The following is a 17,300-nucleotide window of genomic DNA, read 5'->3' on the forward strand; positions in this document are numbered from 1 at the left end:
TTCCTTCATAGTTCATGCCTTCCTTCATAGTTCAGGCCTTCCTTCATAGTTCAGAACTTCCTTCATAGTTCAGGCCTTCCTTCATAGTTCAGGCCTTCCTTCATAGTTCAGGCCTTCCTTTATAGTTCAGACCTTCCTCTATAGTTCAGACCTTCCTTCATAGTTCATGCCTTCCTTCATAGTTCATGCCTTCCTTCATAGTTCAGGCCTTCCTTCATAGTTCAGAACTTCCTTCATAGTTCAGGCCTTCCTTCATAGTTCAGGCCTTCCTTCATAGTTCAGGCCTTCCTTTATAGTTCAGACCTTCCTCTATAGTTCAGACCTTCCTTCATAGTTCAGGCCTTCCTTCATAGTTCATGCCTTCCTTCATAGTTCAGACCTTCCTTCATAGTTCAGGCCTTCCTTCATAGTTCAGACCTTCCTTTATAGTTTAGGCCTTCCTTCATAGTTCAGTCCTTCCTTCATAGTTCAGTCCTTCCTTCATATTTCATGCCTTCCTTCATAGTTCAGGCCTCCCTTCATAGTTCATGCCTTCCTTCATAGTTCAGGCCTTCCTTCATAGTTCAGGCCTTCCTTCATAGTTCAGGCCTTCCCTCATAGTTCATGCCTTCCTTCATAGTTCAGGCCTTCCTTCATAGTTCAGACCTTCCTTCATAGTTCAGGCCTTCCTTCATAGTTTAGACCTACAGGCCTTCCTTCATAGTTCATGCCTTCCTTCATAGTTCTGGCCCTCTATAGTTCATGCCTTCCTTCATAGTTCAGGCCTTCCTTCATAGTTCATGCCTTCCTTCATAGTTCAGACCTTCCTTCATAGTTCAGACCTTACTTCATAGTTCAGACCTTCCTCTATAGTTCAGACCTTCCTTCATAGTTCAGACCTTCCTTCATAGTTCAGGCCTTCCTTCATAGTTCAGACCTTACTTCATAGTTCAGACCTTCCTCTATAGTTCAAACCTTCCTTCATAGTTCAGGCCTTCCTTCATAGTTCATACCTTCCTTCATAGTTCAGGCCTTCCTTCATAGTTCTGGCCTTCCTTCATAGTTCAGACCTTCCTTCATAGTTCAGGCCTTCCTTCATAGTTCAGGCCTTCCTTCATAGTTCATACCTTCCTTCATAGTTCAGGCCTTCCTTCATAGTTCAGGCCTTCCTTCATAGTTCTGGCCTTCCTTCATAGTTCAGACCTTCCTTCATAGTTCAGGCCTTCCTTCATAGTTCTGGCCTTCCTTCATAGTTCAGACCTTCCTTCATAGTTCAAGCCTTCCTTCATAGTTCAGGCCTTCCTTTCTGTGCCTATTTATTTCCCAGTTAGATTGTACCTGTGGCCAGGTTTCCACTAGATAACAACCCAAAAAGTCCAAATTCGTTATATCAAAAAACTGTATGAAAATCTGATTTTATAAACAGAAATTTTAGAAATAGGCAGGGTTCATTACTTTGTGGCTGTGTTAACTAGTGGCGACCCTGTGGCCTGGAGTTGTTTCAGTCACATTTTATTTGGATAGTCCTGATGTTCCTTCCAGATTTTCTCTATTTTAATTTAGATGGGGAGTGGCAGTGAACAGCAATCTTCAAGTCGTTCTACATATTTTTAATGGGATTGAAGTCTGAGCTTTGGCTGGGCCACTCAAGGACTTTCACATGATTGAATACTGGTTGTATTCAGTACTTTATGTGGATAGTCCCACATAGATGCTTTACAGATGGTCATACTATCTGTTGATAAGCAACTGCTTGCTAAGGTTAGGGTTAGGATTGGGGTTAGGATTGGGGTTAGGGTTAGGATTGGGGTTAGGGTTAGGATTGGGGTTAGGGTTAGGATTGGGGTTAGGGTTAGGATTGGGGTTAGGGTTAGGGTTATGATTGGGGTTAGGGTTAGGATTGGGGTTAGGGTTAGGATTGGGGTTAGGGTTAGGGTTATGATTGGGGTTAGGGTTAGGATTGGGGTTAGGGTTAGGGTTAGGATTGGGGTTAGGGTTAGGGTTATGATTGGGGTTAGGGTTAGGATTGGGGTTAGGGTTAGGGTTATGATTGGGGTTAGGGTTAGGATTGGGTTAGGGTTAGGTTGAGGGTTTAATGTTAGTTAGGAGATAGTTAGTAGATAGTCTGTAGAGCATCTACAGATGGACTATACAAATAAAGTGTTATCGTGCTTTTGAAGCTTCTCACTGAAGTTTCTCCTGATGCTCTGAGGTCCTGAACGTCAGATTTCTGCCAGCTGCTGTCCACGGGGCTGAATCTCCACATAACCTTTAACCTTTAACCTTAATTTAACTAGGCGAGTCAGTTGAGAACAAACTCTTAATTATAATGACGGCCTACTATTGCAGTTATTTGCTTGTTAGTTTCTATGTGACAAAGTCTGGTCACTATAGTCCTCACACAAGATCATACAGTATCAAAAATAAATTTAGTCTCCTCATTATAAAAGGGTAGAGCTGTAACGGAATAGTATTTTGAGCAGCAAATATTTCAGTGTAATTTCTATGGTCTAGCTAATTAGGCCTAGTTGATGTGTCCTTGGCGTGTGACTGTTAGTCTTCAGTGTAGATTGTAATTTAACTCCATTTTGCAGTAGCTTGGAGGTAGTTGAGCTAAATTCAAATCTAGGTAGTGTTTTCAGTTGTGTTTTTTTTGCCATGCAGCTAACTATTGGAACTACACACTACCCTTTTTACAAACATAAATATTGGTGAAATAGGCAACCATTTCCTTCTTCAGCATCATACCTGCCTAATTCTCACTTGAAACTAATCATTTTTTGGTGTAATAAGCTAAATTATACATTCTGATAACATATGACCCCAAAGTACATTTTGTCGTCTAACATTTCAGATTTCCATATAATAGTTTTTCAAAAAGTATTTTGTTTTCATTGGAACTAAAAGTAAAACTATATTTTTTAAGGCTTAATGCCTTGAACACTCCGACAGCGTCGTTACGCAAAATGTATACCGCATGTAGCCTACTACCCGTCTGAAGAAACTAGCATATATTCTCACTTATGCATACTGAGGCATGGAATGCAACAGTTAGAACAGTTTTGGGTGCAACATGAAGTTTGTAGGCAACAACAGTGAATAGACAAAAGTGATCAAGGAGGCGGGGACGGAATCAGAACACTCAGCACAGCAGCTACATAGGCATCAGAGTGGACAGCAGCAGAGTGGACAGCAGCTACATAGGCATCAGAGTGGACAGCAGCAGAGTAGACAGCAGCTACATAGGCATCAGAGTGGACAGCAGCAGAGTGGACAGCAGCTACATAGACATCAGAGTGGACAGCAGCTACATAGACATCGGAGTGGACAGCAGCAGAGTGGACAGCAGCTACATAGACATCAGAGTTGACAGCAGCTACATAGACATCAGCGTGGACAGCAGCAGAGTGGACAGCAGCTACATAGACATCAGAGTGGACAGCAGCTACATAGACATCAGAGTGGACAGCAGCAGAGTGGACAGCAGCTACATAGACATCAGAGTTGACAGCAGCTACATAGACATCAGCGTGGACAGCAGCAGAGTGGACAGCAGCTACATAGACATCAGAGTGGACAGCAGCTACATAGACATCGGAGTGGACAGCAGCAGAGTGGACAGCAGCTACATAGACATCAGAGTGGAAAGCAGCAGAGTGGCCAGCAGCTACATAGACATCAGAGTGGACAGCAGCAGAGTGGACAGCAGCTACATAGACATCAGAGTTGACAGCAGCTACATAGACATCAGAGTGGACTGCAGCTACATAGACATCGGAGTGGACAGCAGCTACATAGACATCGGAGTGGACAGCAGCTACATAGACATCGGAGTGGACAGCAGCTACATAGACATCAGAGTGGACAGCAGCTACATAGACATCAGAGTGGACAGCAGCTACATAGACATCGGAGTGGACAGCAGCAGAGTGGACAGCAGCTACATAGACATCAGAGTTGACAGCAGCTACATAGACATCAGCGTGGACAGCAGCAGAGTGGACAGCAGCTACATAGACATCAGAGTGGACAGCAGCTACATAGACATCGGAGTGGACAGCAGCAGAGTGGACAGCAGCTACATAGACATCAGAGTGGACAGCAGCAGAGTGGACAGCAGCTACATAGACATCAGAGTTGACAGCAGCTACATAGACATCAGAGTGGACAGCAGCTACATAGACATCGGAGTGGACAGCAGATACATAGACATCGGAGTGGACAGCAGCTACATAGACATCGGAGTGGAGAGCAGCAGAGTGGACAGCAGCTACATAGACATCAGAGTGGACAGCAGCAGAGTGGACAGCAGCTACATAGACATCAGAGTGGACAGCAGCAGAGTGAACAGCAGCTACATAGACATCAGAGTTGACAGCAGCTACATAGACATCAGAGTGGACAGCAGCTATATAGACATCGGAGTGGACAGCAGATACATAGACATCGGAGTGGACAGCAGCTACATAGACATCAGAGTGGACAGCAGCGACATAGACATCGGAGTGGACAGCAGCAGAGTGGACAGCAGCTACATAGACATCAGAGTGGACAGCAGCTACATAGACATCGGAGTGGACAGCAGCAGAGTGGACAGCAGCTACATAGACATCAGAGTGGACAGCAGCTACGTAGACATCGGAGTGGACAGCAGCAGAGTGGACAGCAGCTACATAGACATCGGAGTGGACAGCAGCAGAGTGGACAGCAGCTACATAGACATCGGAGTGGACAGCAGCAGAGTGGACAGCAGCTACATAGACATCAGAGTTGACAGCAGCTACATAGACATCGGAGTGGACAGCAGCAGAGTGGACAGCAGCTACATAGACATCGGAGTGGACAGCAGCAGAGTGGACAGCAGCTACATAGACATCGGAGTGGACAGCAGCAGAGTGGACAGCAGCTACATAGACATCGGAGTGGACAGCAGCAGAGTGGACAGCAGCTACATAGACATCAGAGTGGACAGCAGCTACATAGACATCAGAGTGGACAGCAGCTACATAGACATCGGAGTGGACAGCGGGCTACGTAAAAAAAAAACTGAACATTCGCAGATATCACCGTATCTTTAGCCACATTAGAGTAAAGGCACTCTAATAAATAAAATAGTTAACCACTGTCACATCGAGTTTTGGGATTAGTCGATTTTTGGGATTAGCCCTTTATGAAATCTGAGGTGGAAGTCTCTGTAGCCTTATCCCACATACCCAACACTCACAGTCGTCACACAGCATCAACTCACACTACACCACATACCCAGCACTCACTGTCCTCACACAGCATCAACTCACACTACACCACATACCCAGCACTCACTGTCCTCACACAGCATCAACTCACACTACACCACATACCCAACACTCACAGTCGTCACACAGCATCAACTCACACTACACCACATACCCAACACTCACTGTCCTCACACAGCATCAACTCTCACTACACCACATACCCAACACTCACAGTCCTCACACAGCATTGGCTCACACTACACCACATACCCAGCACTCACACTACACAACATACCCAGCACTCACTGTCCTCACACAGCATCGACTCACACTACACCACATACCCAACACTCACAGTCCTCACACAACATCGACTCACACTACACCACATACCTAACACTCACAGTCCTCACACTCACTGTCCTCACACAGCATTGGCTCACACTACACCACATACCCAACACTCACTGTCCTCACACAGCATAAACTCACACTACACCACATACCCAGCACTCACACTACACTCACATACCCAGACTCACACTACACCACATACCCAACACTCACAGTCGTCACACAGCATCAACTCACACTACACCACATACCCAACACTCACAGTCCTCACACAACATCGACTCACACTACACCACATACCCAACACTCACAGTCCTCACACAACATCGACTCACACTACACCACATACCCAACACTCACAGTCCCCACACAGCATCAACTCACACTACACCACATACCCAACACTCACAGTCCTCACACAGCATCAACTCACACTACACCACATACCCAACACTCACAGTCCTCACACAGCATCAGCTCACACTACACCACATACCCAACACTCACAGTCCTCACACAGCATCAGCTCACACTACACCACATACCCAACACTCACAGTCCTCACACAGCATCAGCTCACACTACACCACATACCTAACACTCACAGTCCTCACACTCACAGTCCTCACACAGCATCAGCTCACACTACACCACATACCTAACACTCACAGTCCTCACACAACATCGACTCACACTACACCACATACCCAACACTCACAGTCCTCACACAACATCAACTCACACTACACCACATACCCAACACTCACAGTCCCCACACAGCATCAACTCACACTACACCACATACCCAACACTCACAGTCGTCACACAGCATCAACTCACACTACACCACATACCTAACACTCACAGTCCTCACACAGCATCGACTCACACTACACCACATACCCAACACTCACTGTCCTCACACAGCATCGACTCACACTACACCACATACCCAACACTCACAGTCCTCACACAGCATCAACTCACACTACACCACATACCCAACACTCACAGTCCTCACACAGCATCAACTCACACTACACCACATACCCAACACTCACAGTCCTCACACAGCATCAACTCACACTACACCACATACCCAACACTCACAGTCCTCACACAGCATCGACTCACACTACACCACATACCTAACACTCACAGTCCTCACACAGCATCAGCTCACACTACACCACATACCCAACACTCACAGTCCTCACACAGCATCGACTCACACTACACCACATACCCAACACTCACTGTCCTCACACAGCATCGACTCACACTACACCACATACCCAACACTCACAGTCCTCACACTCACAGTCCTCACACAGCATCGACTCACACTACACCACATACCCAACACTCACAGTCCTCACACAACATCGACTCACACTACACCACATACCCAACACTCACAGTCCTCACACAGCATCGACTCACACTACACCACATACCCAACACTCACAGTCCTCACACAGCATCAACTCACACTACACCACATACCCAACACTCACAGTCCTCACACAGCATCGACTCACACTACACCACATACCCAACACTCACAGTCCTCACACAGCATCAACTCACACTACACCACATACCCAACACTCACAGTCCTCACACAGCATCGACTCACACTACACCACATACCCAACACTCACAGTCCTCACACAGCATCGACTCACACTACACCACATACCCAACACTCACAGTCGTCACACAGCATCGACTCACACTACACCACATACCCAACACTCACAGTCCTCACACAGCATCGACTCACACTACACCACATACCCAACACTCACAGTCCTCACACAGCATCGACTCACACTACACCACATACCTAACACTCACAGTCCTCACACTCACAGTCCTCACACAGCATCGACTCACACTACACCACATACCCAGACTCACACTACACCACATACCCAACACTCACAGTCCTCACACAGCATCAGCTCACACTACACCACATACCCAACACTCACAGTCCTCACACTCACAGTCCTCACACAGCATCGACTCACACTACACCACATACCCAGACTCACACTACACCACATACCCAACACTCACAGTCCTCACACAGCATCGACTCACACTACACCACATACCTAACACTCACAGTCCTCACACTCACAGTCCTCACACAGCATCGACTCACACTACACCACATACCCAGACTCACACTACACCACATACCCAACACTCACAGTCCTCACACAGCATCAGCTCACACTACACCACATACCCAACACTCACAGTCCTCACACTCACAGTCCTCACACAGCATCGACTCACACTACACCACATACCCAGACTCACACTACACCACATACCCAACACTCACAGTCCTCACACAGCATCAGCTCACACTACACCACATACCCAACACTCACAGTCCTCACACTCACAGTCCTCACACAGCATCGACTCACACTACACCACATACCCAGACTCACACTACACCACATACCCAACACTCACAGTCCTCACACAGCATCGACTCACACTACACCACATACCTAACACTCACAGTCCTCACACTCACAGTCCTCACACAGCATCGACTCACACTACACCACATACCCAGACTCACACTACACCACATACCCAACACTCACAGTCCTCACACAGCATCAGCTCACACTACACCACATACCCAACACTCACAGTCCTCACACTCACAGTCCTCACACAGCATCGACTCACACTACACCACATACCCAGACTCACACTACACCACATACCCAACACTCACAGTCCTCACACAGCATCGACTCACACTACACCACATACCTAACACTCACAGTCCTCACACTCACAGTCCTCACACAGCATCGACTCACACTACACCACATACCCAGACTCACACTACACCACATACCCAACACTCACAGTCCTCACACAGCATCAGCTCACACTACACCACATACCCAACACTCACAGTCCTCACACTCACAGTCCTCACACAGCATCGACTCACACTACACCACATACCCAGACTCACACTACACCACATACCCAACACTCACAGTCCTCACACAGCATCAGCTCACACTACACCACATACCCAACACTCACAGTCCTCACACTCACAGTCCTCACACAGCATCGACTCACACTACACCACATACCCAGACTCACACTACACCACATACCCAACACTCACAGTCCTCACACAGCATCGACTCACACTACACCACATACCTAACACTCACAGTCCTCACACTCACAGTCCTCACACAGCATCGACTCACACTACACCACATACCCAGACTCACACTACACCACATACCCAACACTCACAGTCCTCACACAGCATCGACTCACACTACACCACATACCCAGACTCACACTACACCACATACCCAACACTCACAGTCCTCACACAGTTCCGGTCCACTCTTGCCATACAGCAGCATGCTACCTAATGCATGCTTTGTGCTTGCTAGAAAACTCCCCAGCAACAGGACTGTCACTCGTCCTCCTGTCGCCGCGGAGACTTCATCATTTCACTTTTCTAAAACATCAATCAATCCAATAATTCCCCTAGCCAGCTTTACATGAGTGATTATTAGGGCTCTGTGACGTTTCGCTAGTCCCACTAAACAGCCTGTAATTAGAGACAGACAAAGCCAGTCCTACCCGTCCACTGGCTCAAACAGCCATTAAGAACCCACTGACATGGCACAACAAGGACTGTGAAGAGAGAGAGAGAGAGAGAGAGAGAGACACACATACACATACACACACACACATACACACACACACACATACACACACACATACACACACACATACACACACACACACACACACACACATACACACACACACACACACACACACACACACACACACACACACACACACACACACACACACAGACACACACACACACACATACACACACACACACACACACACAATCTGCACAGATCCACACATTATTCTAATTTGTTTCGGCGGTGGATCAGCTGTAATATTGCAGATATGTTGTGGCTTTTATCAATGTAATTGTCTGCATCATTTCCAATCCCCCATATATATTTGTTAGACAGAAGATATGTACAGTACCAGTCAAAATGTTGAACACACCTACAGTACTCATTCAATGTTTGTTGTTTATTTGTACTATTTTCTACATTGTACAATAATAGTGAAGGCATCAAAACTATGAAATAACACATATGGAATCATGTGGTAAACAAAAAAGTGTGAAACAGATCAAAATATATTTTACTTTTTAGGTTCTTCAAAGTAGCCACCCATTGCCTTGATGACAACTTTACACACTCTTGGCATTCTCTCAACCACCTTCATGAGGTAGTCACCTGGAATGTGTTTGTGTCAATCAGTTGTGTTGAGACAAGGTAGGGGTGGTATACAGAAGATAGCCCTATTTGGTAAAAGACCAAGTCCATATTATGGCAAGAACAGCTCACGTAAGCAAAGAGAAACAACAGTCCATCATTACTTTAAGACATGAAGGTCAGTCCATATAGAACATTTCAATAACTTTGAACAGTTCTTCAGGTGCAGTTGTAAAAACCATCAAGCTCCATGATGAAACTGGCTCTCATGAGGACCGCCACAGGAAAGGAAGACCCAGAGTTACCTCTGCTGCAGAGGATAAGTTCATTAGACTGGTGGAAATCTGTCCTTTGGTCTGATGAGTCCAAATTTTAAATTTTTGGTTCCAACCACTGTGTCTTTGTGAGACGCAGAGTAGGTGAACGGATGATCTCTGCATGTGTGGTTCCCACCGTGAAGCATGGAAGAGGAGGTGTGATGGTGCTTTGCTTGTGACACTGTCAGTGATTTATTTAGAATTCAAGGCACACTTAACCAGCATGGCTACCACAGCATTCTGAAGCGATACGCCATCCCATCTGCTTTGCGCTTAGTGGGACTATCATTTGTTTTTCAAACGGTGTAATGCTCATTTCTTCGACGATAAACGCTAATCAGACCATCAGAGACAAAACCGCGATTCGTCCTTGAGGAGTACTTTCGCCAGTCCTGTCTGGTCCAGCGACGGTGGGTTTGTGTCCATAGGCGACGTTGTTGCTGGTGATGTCTGGTGAGGACCTGCCTTACAACAGGCCTACAAGCCCTCAGTCCAGCCTCTCTCAGCCTATTGCAGACAGTCTGAGCACTGATGGAGGGATTGTGCGTTCCTGGTGTAACTCGGGCAGTTGTTGTTGCCATCCTGTACCTGTCCTGCAAGTGTGATGTTCAGATGTACCCATCCTGTACCTATCCCGCAGGTGTGATGTTTTGATGTACCCATCCTGTGCAGGTGTTGTTACACGTGGTCTGCCACTGCGAGGACGATCAGCTGTCCGTCCTGTCTCCCTGTAGCTGTGTCTTAGGCGTCTCACAGTACGAACATTGCAATTTATTGCCCTGGCCACATCTGCAGTCCTCATGCCTCCTTGCAACATGCCTAAGGCACATTCATGCAGATGAGCAGAGACCCTGGACATCTTTCTTTTGATGTTTTTCAGAGTAAGTAGAAAGGCCTCTTTAGTGTCCTAAGTTTCATATCTGTGACCTTACTTGTCTACCGTCTGTGAGCTGTTAGTGTCTTAACAACCGTTCCACAGGTGCATGTTTATTAATTGGGTTAGCGTTAGGGTTAGGGTTAGGGATGGGATGGGATGGTTTTATCCCCCATACATATAATATTCTATTGGTTGCAAGAATTTTGTATAATATTATAATATTTGAAATTTTTACTGAATCAGACGTTGTTTTGTGTATCAGTTCATAAACCTGGTGCCCTAGAATCGGTACATTGAAAATCTCTTCCTGTCACATTGGTATGAATGATTCGGAAGACAGGTGCAGGAATACGTAATAGGGTTTTTTATTAAGCCCAAATTAGGGCGTGCTGTGTAAAGGCACAGGGACGAAGACATAAACGTAGCAAAACACCCAAAACAAAAGAGCGAGGAGTACCTCGAATAAATAACACACGCGCACAACGATTAACACACGGGACGAGACCCGTAATCATCTGCACAATCCACAATGGCACGAAAGCCCAAAACACACAGCACAGGTACTCACCAACGGACATAGTAACAATAATGGACAGTCCAATGGAAACCACAGGGTATTAATCCGTGGGAATAGGAGACAGGTGTGCGTAATTAACGTTCACGGAGGGATCCGTGACACTTCCCAACTGTTTTGCAATCTGTATGGCCCAGCTGTTCATTTTTTGGTCCTTAAATTAAACTGGTATACTTTTTTATTTGTCACAATTTTCTTGAACCAATTTTGGTCTTTAATTCAGGAGCTGTACTTTTTCCCCCTTCAACTTGCCTCTTCCATTTTTGCGGTGATGCTGCAATTAGTTGGTTGTAATTTTGGGTAGAGCAGATATTTTCATATATTTTTGTTTAGTGCAACTCCACCAATCCTATTTGTGATGTAATTTACAAAGATTATACCGTTTTTCTGTTGTTGTTGTGATAAATAATGTTTTTTTTTTATCAATTTGATTTGATAACCATCATTTTTATGCCCTCTGAGTTCATATTCATTATATATATATAGGGATGTTTAATTTTGTCTGGCTTGCCATTCCAAATAAAATTGAATATTTTTTTGCTCATACAATTAAAAAAAAAAACTTGTTGCTAGGTGTAGGCAGGCCCATGGGATCCAAATTGTGGTTTTAAAAGAAAACATGAATCATCAGCGTACAATGACACATTTGTTTTTCAGCCCTGGATTTCTAGGCCCTTGATATTATTGTTGAATCTGATTTTAATAGCTCCCATTGGAAATAATAAATAGACGTGCCGATAGTGGACAGCCTTGTTTTTCCTCTTTTCAATTTAATACTTTCTAATAAGTAGCCTATATTGAACATTTTACACCTAGGGTTACTATACATAACCCATTATATTAGAGATTATCTATCCAAAATGTAAATATTGCAGACATTTATATATACATTCCAGTCGTACTTTATTAAAAGCCTTTTCAAAGTCAGTTCTGAATAAGGATTAATAATATTTGACATTCGTAATTCTATGCGCGCTGTTCATTTGGCTAGTATTTAGGCATCACAACACTGAAGTGTAAATGGTCTCCAGTTTATTAGGTGGACTGGATCTTTATATATATATATCTGGGTCCTGTTTCCGTAATAGAGAAATCCGACCTTGTTGCTTAGTCTTACATTTTTATAGGAATGGTTAAAACATGTTAATGTTTTTTGTTATATACCTCAACTGGTATGCCATCCAGCCCCAGAGGTTTCCCGGACTTCTGCATCTTTGAAGTTCCTCCTCTGTAATTTAGCCTTTCACATGAGTCTGTAACTGGGTTTATTGTTTGTGTTGTATTTTTATTGTTTAGGTTTGAATTTGACATTTTGTATTTTAAAGTTGTTTAAAGTTATAATTTTCTGTTACTTGTTGTTTCTGTTATTGCTGCTTCTGCAAAAAAACTAACGAGAATCCAAATAAACAAATAAACTCTCAGACCGTTGGTCCATGAACAGCCTTGTGCCATGCTGCGCGGTGGAGCGTTCGGCAGAGTGGAGATCTAATCAGCTGTTTCTCTCCGAGCGTCACGAGATAAGAGTGTATGTACCCTGTTACATTACGGTTTTGCTTGAGATGGTCACAGTGATGTCATGGCGCCGTGTAGCCTACTACTGTACCAGACTACCTGACATCAAATCAATAAACAATTAAATTATGGAAATAAAGCTCAACTGACCTTCCATCGGTTCACAACAGGCAGCATAGAGCTGTACATGGATTCCACATGGCTTCCAACAGCATTCTGGGATTATTTCACTACAGTTATTCTAGCAGAATAACTGGCTTCTAAACCCTTCTAAACCCTAAAAATAACAGTTTCCCTTGACCATGGCAAAATAAAATAAAATGAACCACATATAATATATTTGAAGGCCAATATTGTATGGGTTTTAATTATTTGACACCAATATCTCTCTATAATGTTCAGTCTGGGGAGCCCACTAGGTTATAGTGACATCAGTATGGAGAACACTAGGTTATAGTGACATCAGTATGGAGAACACTAGGTTATAGTGACATCAGTGTGGAGAACACTAGGTTATAGTGACATCAACGTGGAGAACACTAGGTTATAGTGACATCAGTGTGGAGAACACTAGGTTATAGTGACATCAGTGTGGAGAACACTAGGTTATAGTGACATCAACTTGGAGAACACTAGGTTATAGTGACAGCAAACCAAGTCAAGCTGCAGTAAAAGCTACTAGCCTATCAGGGTCATTTAAGCTAGCAGCCTATCAGTGCAGTAGAAGCTACTAGGCTATCAGGGCAGTAGAATCTACTAGTCTAATAGGACAGTAGAAACTAGCAGCCGATCAGGGCATTAGAAGCTACTAGCCTATCAGGGAAGTTGAAGCTAGCAGCCTATCAGGACAGTTAAAGCTGCTAGTCTATCAGGGCAGTAGAAGCTACTAGTCTATCAGGGCAGTAGAAGCTACTAGTCTATCAGGGCAGTTGAAGATTCTAGCCTTCCAGGGCAGTAAAATCTAGCAGCCTATCTGGGCAGACAAAGCTATCAGCCTATCAGGGCAGTAGCAGCTACTAGCCTATCATGCAAGCAGTAGCTAGCTGCTTATCATGGTATTAGAAGCTAGCAGCATATCAGGGCAGTAGCAGCTAATAGCCTGTCAGGGCAGTAAAAGCTAATAGCCTGTCAGGGCAGTAGAAGCTAATAGCCTGTCAGGGCAGTAAAAGCTAATAGCCTGTCAGGGCAGTAAAAGCTAATAGCCTGTCAGGGCAGTAAAAGCTAATAGCCTGTCAGGGCAGTAAAAGCTAATGGCCTGTCAGGGCAGTAAAAGCTAATAGCCTGTCAGGGCAGTAAAAGCTAATAGCCTGTCAGGGCAGTAAAAGCTAATAGCCTGTCAGGGCAGTAGAAGCTAGCAGCCTACCAGGGCAATAGAAGCTAGCAGGCCAGTATTGGAAATGTTTTTCCATTTTATGAATGAAGCTGTTGTGTGTGTTGTGTCTCTCTGGCCACTATGTGCAGACCGGCTAATCGCTCTGGCTGTGACTTGCAGGCCTATCTCTTAGAAACACACACACCGAGAGAGAGAGAGAGAGACAGATGCACACTCACAGATATGCTGTTTGCGTCAAACACAAGGAAGGTGAGATGAGTCCTCCAAAACTCCTTGTAGGAGTGTTATCGGTTATCTTCGAAGCACGGCGCTGCATAGCACTACCCAACTGGAAGGGAAGTCATTTGAAAGCTGTTTGAAACGTGGTAATTTGACGGTGTGACTCATCCTAGACAACCTCTGAGAATACCTGTGATCCTCACAGGGAGGGGGTGTGTGTGTGTGTGTGTGTGTGTGCGCGTGTGTGTGTGTGTGTGTGTGTGTGTGTATGTGTGTGTGTGTGTGTGTGTGTGTGCGTGTGTGTGTGTGGGTGTGCGCGTGTTTGTGTTTGTGTGTGTGTGTGTGGGTGTGCACGTGTTTGTGTGCGTGTGTGTGTGTGTGTGTGTGTGTGTGTGTGTGTGTGTGTGTGGGTGTGCGCGTGTTTGTGTGCATGTGTGTGTGTGCGTGTTTGAAGAAGAAAGGGAAATGTGAAATGAGAGGTTTGAGGAATTCAGTATGGTGACATTACCCGAGGCAGAAAAACATGTTTGTAACAAGACCAATACAGTCACGTTCGTCTGAGACTCCTCGGGGGAGTGACGGCTTTTAAACGCTTCAGTTAACCCCCCACCTCTCCCTCTCTCTCTCTCTCTCTCTCTCTCTCTCTCTCTCTCTCTCTCCCTCCCACTCTCTCTCTCTCTCTGATCGTTCTATCCTCTGTAGCTGTAATGGAGAGACTGTGCTACAGAACAGACATCCTCCCTCTCTCTCTCTCTCTCTCTCTCTCTCGTCCTCCCTCATATAGCTACATTCATTTAGTTCATGATATGTTATGACTGGACAGCTCATTTCGCTCAGAACATCATTAAGAAAACAAATCCTTATATTTTATGTTGTTCAGTCACACACACGCATGCACAAACACACACACATTTAAACCTCAACCCTAAACCTAACACCTAAGCCTAAAACAGCCCTTTTCACACATGTAGTCTGGCCCTCTGATTGGTTTTCTACACTATGCGATTTATTCTGGGGTTTAATAACAAATTACATTGTTTAGACAGTCATGTTATCTAGCTATCTAGCTAGCTAAAAACCTGATAACTTGACCACTCGCTAGGCTATGCACAAATGTGGATATGGACACATCGAGAACCGCTAAGGAATAGGCTGCTCAGAGATGTGCTTTGAATGTAGGCTGCGAGAGTGGGGTGTGTGTGTGTGTGTGTGTGTGTGTGTGTGTGTGTGTGTGTGTGTGTGTGTGTGTGTGTGTGTGTGTGTGTGTGAAAGAGAGAGAGTGTCTGCTGTAAGTTAGGAACATTGATCAGAGGGAGTAGACCTACTGGAACATTGATCAGAGGGAGTAGTCCTACTGAAACATTGATCATAGGGTGTAGACCTACTGAAACATTGATCAGAGGGTGTAGACCTACTGAAACATTGATCAGAGGGTGTAGACCTACTGAAACATTGATCAGAGGGTGTAGACCTACTGAAACATTGATCAGAGGGTGTAGACCTACTGAAACATTGATCAGAGGGTGTAGACCTACTGAAACATTGATCAGAGGGAGTAGGTCTACTGAAACATTGATCAGAGGGAGTAGGTCTACTGAAACATTGATCAGAGGGAGTAGGTCTACTGAAACATTGATCAGAGGTAGTAGGTCTACTGAAACATTGATCAGAGGGAGTAGGTCTACTGAAACATTGATAAGAGGTAGTAGGTCTACTGAAACATTGATACGAGGTAGTAGGTCTACTGAAACATTGATAAGAGGTAGTAGGTCTAGTGAAACATTGATAAGAGGTAGTAGTCCTACTGAAACATTGATAAGAGGGAGTAGTCCTACTGAAACATTGATAAGAGGGAGTAGGCCTACTGAAATATTGATCATAGGGAGTAGGCCTACTGAAACATTGATAAGAGGTAGTACTCCTACTGAAACATTGATCAGAGGGAGTAGTCCTACTGAAACATTGATAAGAGGTAGTAGTCCTACTGAAACATTGATACGAGGTAGTAGGTCTAGTGAAACATTGATAAGAGGTAGTAGTCCTACTGAAACATTGATACGAGGTAGTAGGTCTAGTGAAACATTGATAAGAGGTAGTAGGTCTACTGAAACATTGATAAGAGGTAGTAGTCCTACTGAAACATTGATACGAGGTAGTAGGTCTACTGAAACATTGATAAGAGGTAGTAGTCCTACTGAAACATTGATACGAGGTAGTAGGTCTAGTGAAACATTGAGAAGAGGTAGTAGTCCTACTGAAACATTGATACGAGGTAGTAGGTCTAGTGAAACATTGATAAGAGGTAGTAGTCCTACTGAAACATTGATACGAGGTAGTAGTCCTACTGAAACATTGATAAGAGGTAGTAGTCCTACTGAAACATTGATAAGAGATAGTAGTCCTACTGAAACATTGATACGAGGTAGTAGGTCTACTGAAACATTGATAAGAGGGAGTAGGACTACTGAAACATTGATACGAGGTAGTAGTCCTACTGAAACATTGATAAGAGGGAGTAGGCCTACTGAAACATTGATCAGAGGGAGTAGTCCTACTGAAACATTGATAAGAGG

The sequence above is a fragment of the Oncorhynchus clarkii genome, unplaced genomic scaffold, assembly GCF_045791955.1.
Source record: "Oncorhynchus clarkii lewisi isolate Uvic-CL-2024 unplaced genomic scaffold, UVic_Ocla_1.0 unplaced_contig_2096_pilon_pilon, whole genome shotgun sequence".
Classification (NCBI taxonomy): domain Eukaryota; kingdom Metazoa; phylum Chordata; class Actinopteri; order Salmoniformes; family Salmonidae; genus Oncorhynchus; species Oncorhynchus clarkii.